Source organism: Tasmannia lanceolata, unplaced genomic scaffold (genome assembly GCF_043159265.1).
Source record: "Tasmannia lanceolata isolate RefF3 unplaced genomic scaffold, GAP_Taslan_0.1 ptg000178l, whole genome shotgun sequence".
Taxonomy (NCBI): Eukaryota; Viridiplantae; Streptophyta; class Magnoliopsida; order Canellales; family Winteraceae; genus Tasmannia; species Tasmannia lanceolata.
The window spans coordinates 28,429-35,618 of record NW_027518854.1 but is presented as its reverse complement, the minus strand read 5'-3'; the positions used below and the strand labels follow the sequence as shown (position 1 = coordinate 35,618).

Genomic DNA, 7,190 nt, shown 5'->3' with positions numbered 1-7,190 from the left:
TTACTAACATGTTTACTTCCATTGTGGGTAATGTATTTGGGTTTTTTTTTCTTATTTATTCCCCCATCCACACTTCATTTCTGATCTGTGTAGTGTCAATCCAACACAAGTACTTATTTTCTTTAATTGAATTTGTTTTCTCAACCAACATTCAATTCATATTGACAATGTTGTATCGATCAAATATAATTTGATCGTGGATAAATAGATCCATTTATCCCAGCCTCATAAGTTTGTTTATCAATCACTGTCATAAAAAATAGAAAGAACCATAGGAGAATAGGATGGGTAGAAATATACAAACAAGTACCATGATCCGAATTTTTGAAATACCACCAAGTGATAAAAATAAATACAAAATGAAGGATACATTAATCTCTATGAATGTGTACTGAGGTTCTCGCTGTTCGCCCATCCATCTTGAACTTGAGCTGAGTACTGCAAGTTCCAGAGAACATCTTCTATCGATGGACGCTGACCAATATCTTCAGATAGACAGTTTATGGTGATCTCAACTGCAGTTTTTAAGGACGCATAGGCAAAAGTACCTCTAATGGAAGGATCAGTTTCCCCCCTCAGTTTTTTCGGGCCTTCTGCTAGGCCTCTCTCTATTTAAAAAATTACTAAAATTTCAACATACTATTATGAACTAAAAATCTATTCATGATTCAATCTTGATGTCTAATGGCGTGTCACAACTCGCAATCATGGGTTCAGAATTTCCTAATACAAGGAATTCATTTCGTTAACATACTACCAAAACCTTCTTTCTCCAGTTATTAAAGGAGGTTTTTTTTTTTTTTTTTTTTTGAATAATCCAAACACTGGGATATTTTCTGAAGAGATTTTCCATGTTTTTGAAAAACTAGAAATATGTTTTAGAAATAGCTGATTAATAGCTTAGAAATAGTTTAAAAAAACATTTCAATTTCTCTCTCTAAATGCATTAATAGTAAAATGGAGGAATGGGTTGTTTACCTTAAGTTTCAAGACATCCAATTCTGTCTGAGATGTGATGGGATTTCCTGTAATAATTTCTAGTAGAATAACTCCCAGCTGATAAACATCTTCTATATCACCATGTCCAGTACTGCAGATAAAGAAAGTAGAAACCAATTCATACTGAATTCACCGTAACATGCTTGGTGGTCATCACTATATACACTCCCACATGTAAGAAATATAAACGGTTTTAGGTTGACGATGATCAAACTACACTTAATTTTGATTTGGGTTTTATATAAGACACACTCCAGCTATAAGCATTATATCAAAAAAGGTGGTTGTTTACCTGTCAAGATCACCAAGTTGTGCTCCATTGAAAGGGCTTTCAGAACCGACCTACATTATTAAAGATGAAAATTAGCTGAAATTGAGACCTTTTGGTTCAAAAAAAAAAAAAAGATCAATAAAATTAGGGGTGTATTAAGTAAATGTGGATACTTCATATTAACAAAAAATAAAAACTGAACTATTCACTCTAAGTGGAGCTGACCTTAGTGATCTTATTGATAAATGGTCTTGGAAGCTTATAATCACTAATTTTGGCTGTGAGATTTTCATCCAACAAAATATTCTTTATCTTAAAATTATTTCTTAAAACACCAGGCACAATTCTTGTATGCAAGAATTGGATTCCTCTCGCAATTCCCGTAGCAGCAGCTAATCTTTGTGGCCATTTCAGCATCTCTTGCTTTCGCGGTTCTGCCAAATAAATTATAAGAATTGAAATCCTATGATATTTCAGATATTAATGGCTGAAAAGCCATAGGATAATGGTTATTCCCCTTACCAGTAAGATGACTCCTCAGTGTCCCATTTGAAATGTATTCGAAGACAAGAAAGATGGTATCAGTGGCATTAGGGGATTCCTCATAAGGGATAAAGCAGTGTCCAAGAATGCTGACCAAATGGCGATGTCTGGGCTTTGAAATTACTTCCATTTGCTGTTTATAGATTTTAAGAGCATGCCTTTGCTTTAGTTTCAGACACCTCACCACAACCACTGATCCGTCACTGAGCCACCCTTTGTACAGCTAAAATTGCAAAAGAAGCCAAGATGATGTGAAATTGATTCAGATGTCAACATTGAAAGTGAAGCAGTCTGTGTCTAGTAGAGATGATGTTTTAATCATATTAATTTACAAAATTCTATCAAATTCATGGAGATATGATCATGGATCATCACCCAAAGTCAGAAAAAAACAATAACTTCCAGTTTTTCAAATATCCTATGTTGGTCCAGTAAGATACACCATAATCAGGAAAGGTTACTGCAACATATGAAAATGGGAATGTTATCCCTATTTCTGGGACATTAAATAGAACAGTCCAAATCTTTTGTCTTTTTCATTTATTTTAATTCGTGAGTACATGTATGGCATCTGAAATCCTCCTAAGAGATGGCCATGTCTGAAACTCTAATGACATAGACATTACAAGAAAACTGTAATTTACTGTCCTCTTGAGTTACTTTAGTTCATGAGCTATAGCTCCCAAATTTGTCTTACGTAGGTAGAAAAATCACTTGGTATGTTTTATGAATTAGGTTAAAAATATAACTAGTGATAGAAAGACACCATTTAGAGAGAGATATGGTAGTGCTTAAAATCTTATCATTGCTCAAGAAGTCAACCCAAAGCAAAAGTGGGTTGAATCAGGCAGTCAATGATTTACCCAGCGAGTTGATTGCATCAGGTGGATCAACGAGTTTTACTGACTCAGTAGATCTGAAATCAAGTTGATTTGTGCGAGTCAATGATTGACCAAGTGAAGTTTCAAACATAGAAAAAGTAAATCCAATCAACTACTTGTGGAAATATAAAACAGAGCATTGATGCATTTTGAAGGATCCAACTTTTCACTACATGAAATTATAAAAGTGTGGAAACTCAAAATGAACTGACAATAACAAATCATACAAGTGAAAATAAACATTTTTCGATAGAGTTGAACACTATTACCGACTGAATTAAGCCTATAATGTATGCAAATAACCTATATTACTTTGAGATCTTTACCACGAGCGCATGTGATTACTTGTTCAAATTTTGAGAAAATAAAAAATTCGGAAACCAGCTTAGTTATGTGGAATCCGTCAGACAGATTTTAACTGTAAACACCCAAAAACATTTCTTCTTTGCTCTTGATCCATTCATAACTTGGGAGTTAGGCTGCTAAGGGAATTGAGAACTGATAAGGAGGATAACTTTATATAAAATTCACTACCTTACCACTTAATAGACTGAAATTTGAGGGGATTTTTGTGTTGAACCCATGAACAAAATATTTATTATTCAAAAGAGTTTGACACAACAGGCATAGTCCAAAAATCAACAGTTAAATTGTTCTTGGCAAAGCACTAAAAGATAGCCATTTGATCAAGGAGATAGGATGTTTAAATTATGGTGGCAACAGGGAAAATAAACAGGACTCATTGAGGTCTACCAGATGTTAAAAATCTATCGTCTATTTTCTGTAATCAGTTTCGTTTCAATGCTCACAGGCACATACATTGGAAACATTCACATTTATGTCATGGTTAGAGCCACAACTTGGGTAGTCCATTCAGGTCTAGATAGAAGAAGGAAAATACAACATCATTCCCTTATCCTTTCTTTAGAGTGTATTAACATTTCGTATATGATCTACCTATTCTGTTGCCTTCATTAATCTATGCAGTGGCTAGGGTGACACAGTCAACATTATACTGAAACATTTTATTACATGATCATTTGTCCCCAAGCATTTCGAACAAATATATAAGATTATTATTAAGAGTAGTAGGTGATATTTTCCATCCGAAATAGATTCACTCTCATACCTGACCCTGAGATCCTTCCCCCATTAAATTCGACGGCTCGAAGTTATTTGTTGCTTCTTCGAGTTCCTCCAGAGTAAAAGCATGATATGGTGGGAGCCCAAGTGCTCCTAGCCTCATTGCCTGAGACATATGCCCTGTCAAAGATAAAATTGGCTTCACTTATTTTAATCAATCCTATCAAAGAAACATTGAGTGCTCCATGCAAGAATCCTTTTACAAAAGTCTATATACACTACCAAGCAGAAACATTACAAAGAAATTCAGAAAGATTAGGCCCTTAAACCATAGACGCAAGTCTGGAAAACTTGGATACATTTCTACTGAAATTTTCAAGGATGGTAAAGTGAAAGAAATATCATTCATGGTCATTCTATAGACAGATAGCAATGAATAATGGTGGAAGAGAAAGAACAGCTTACTAGATTCAGTACCCAGTCTTGGGGATATCCGAACTGACTTTTTTCCTACGACAGATTTCTGAGATCTAGAGTTTCTTTCATTCTTTTTCCCCAATCTCCTAATTATCACGCATATTAACACCATACATGCTACCAAGGATCCCACAATTCCCCCAACAATTCCAAGTAAGAGGCCTAACTTGGTTTTCGATGTTTCCTTCTGTTTACTAGGCATAACTGCAGCCAAAGCTTCTACATGGCAAAATGAGTTTGAATGTTGATACTTTGAATCCCCAGAAGACAAACAATTCCATGAATACAACACAATTCGGTCTGAAGAATTAGAACGGACGCAGGGAGGCAAACCTCCAATCAAAAGATTATGAGAGAGATCCACAAAATTGAGTCCATTTCTGCAAGATGTATTCATTGGAAGAGCTCCACTCAATTTATTACAAGCCAAATCCAATTACTGGATTGAAGGTAAAGAGAACAGAAGAGATGGGATTGGCCCCACAAGTTGATTGAAAGAGATATCTAATCTTTGGAGCTGATCAAAGGACTGAAGTTCAGAATTAACACTTGAGTGGAAAGAATTGTTTCTCAATACTAGACTGAAAAGCTTATTCCCCAATGAGGGAAACTCCGGTCCGAGGATATTGCAACCCAAGTCCAATTCTTCAAGAACTGTTAAGCTACTAAGATCAGGAACACTTCCATTGAACAAATTATCATGAAAAATAAGACTCTGAATGCTGGTCAAAGAATAAATTTGCAATGGGATTTTCCCATAAATAAAATTTGAACTTATATTCAGTACTTGAAGAGACGAAAATCGATTGATTTTTGCAGGTAAAGGCCCCCACAAACCCAATGACAAAAGTGACAGCACCTTCAAGCTTGACAACTTAGAAAGAGTGGTGAAAAGAGAATCAATCGAAAAATTCGAAGACAGAGTTTGAGAAGAGATGGAAAAGACCTTACTGGGATAAGGGGATCCTTTGTTTCCAATGACAGTTAATTCGGTTACTTGGTTTCCCGAGCAGACGATTTTAAGAGACTGAGAAGGAGGAATGTAACAGAAATTAGTCCACCTGTTCCAGCCATTGAGAACAGATGGGTACTCCAAAATGTGTTGAAATCGGAACAAGGCCATGGTTTCAGAGGGAAGCAATTGAGCAAAAGAGAATGGAACAACAAAGAAAATGAGTATTGTGAGGAAGGTAAAACCATGAGGTTTTTCCATGGTTGAGAAGAAAAGATTGGTAAATGTAGAAAGAACACAGATAAAAATATTTACATTCTAATGCTGCGATTTGCCGATTTAGACTACTAATTTATACATAACTATTAGTATCTGTAAATAATCCTAATGCAAATAGAACTAAGAAATAAACAAACAGGAAAATAAGAAATCTAAAGAAAACAACAAACAATGTCCTACATCACATAAAGGAAAATTTCAGCAATATCAGAAAGAAGCAAATAAACAAGAACTCCAATTTTTCTATTACTGGAAACTAAAAGACTAGAAATTAGTCACAGAATTGAGTCTAAATCTCTGTTCTTTCCATTTATAGAAAGTAATTGTGGAGGGACTGAAACCCAAGATAACAAACAAAGCTGAAATTTGGTGCAAAATGGAGTGTAGAATCTACAGACTAAGAAAGATTTTACGTAAAATTTTGATCTGCAAGTGAAGAACAATGCAAAATGGTTTTGGGTGTGGAGTGAGTATGAGTTTCAGTGTTCTTTCCCAGATGGAGAAATCATTTACTAGAAGATGAAAGTTCTTGCAAATGGGTTTTGAATTTTAAGTACTGATAACCAAAAAAAACCCAGAAAAAAAAAAAAGAGTTAAAATTGAAGGATTTAAAGATAAACAAACCCAGATGTGTCAGGAGTTAGAGAAATAGAATGAGAAAAGATTTTTTTTTTTTTAAAAGTCCAAACATTTCAGCAATCAATGTTAAAATAAGAGCTTCAAAAGATGGATGTAAGATAATTTGAAGTGGGTGTAAAGAAGATGAGTTGAGAAGAAGAGAAGTGGTCTAGAATGGCAGTGAAAGGAACAGAAGAGAAGTAGAGCAGTGCAAAGCAGAGGAAGGAAGAGCAGAGCTTTCTGTAGAAACAGAGGGGCAAATGATAGGTAAGAAAGTGGACGTGTCGGCGGCAACGTGCGTAGTGTGAGAAGGAGCGTTGGGAAGTGAGCTAAGATCTGACCCTATTTCTGTGTTTTAATTAGTGCTTGTGGGCAGACAAGAGGGCATGGATTTCAGCAAGTCTACATCTTTAGATTCCTTCATTCCTTCCATTAAGATCCAAATCAACCCAACAGGTCCAACTAGTGTATTTATCATTCTATTAAAATGGTGGGGCCCACCCTATCAAAGCAAGGTGTAAAATGGTAGGCCCCACCTTATACATGAATATGAATTTGGGTGGAGATAGTGATCATTGGTATACATGTTGTAAGATGGTGGGCCTGACTCTATGTATGGACTTGGGTGGAGATAGTGAGCATTGGTATACATGGTGGGCCCCACCCTATTCATGTGTTTGAGGGAAATTGGTAGGACCCACCGTATCAAAACATGGTGCAAAGTAAGGGGGTTTTATATTCTGCGGGCAAGAAGTCCATTATTTTTCAAAAAAAATACTGTAGGACTAACTTCATAGGATGATCCCAACCGTTCATATGTTGGGCCACAACTTAAATAAGCATCTCCAGAAGATGATCTTAACCCTCCGATTTGTAGAGAGACTGCACATTTTAGATACCTCTACAGATTGGGGAGTTAGGATCATCCTATCGAGATTATTTACCGGATACAACATATTTAAGTTGTGGCCAACAGATGAACGGTTTGGATCATCATATGAAGTGGGCCCACAGTAGTTTTTGAAAAATAATGGATTTCACAGGCGCATAGATGTTGTAATTTACATCAATCATGGACATTTTTGTG

At 35.7% G+C, this 7,190-nt stretch overlaps 1 pseudogene across 1 annotated transcript; it reads right to left on the bottom strand.

Moving 5' to 3' along the window:
- Positions 1 to 285: 285 nt before the first annotated feature.
- Positions 286 to 6,422, bottom strand: LOC143866915 (putative LRR receptor-like serine/threonine-protein kinase At1g14390; annotated as a pseudogene). The gene is made up of 7 exons (XR_013243061.1): positions 4,243 to 6,422; positions 3,824 to 3,957; positions 1,793 to 2,036; positions 1,496 to 1,704; positions 1,292 to 1,341; positions 979 to 1,090; positions 286 to 606 (listed from the first exon to the last, which is right to left on the bottom strand). The product of XR_013243061.1 is annotated as a putative LRR receptor-like serine/threonine-protein kinase At1g14390 (transcript).
- Positions 6,423 to 7,190: the final 768 nt, after the last annotated feature.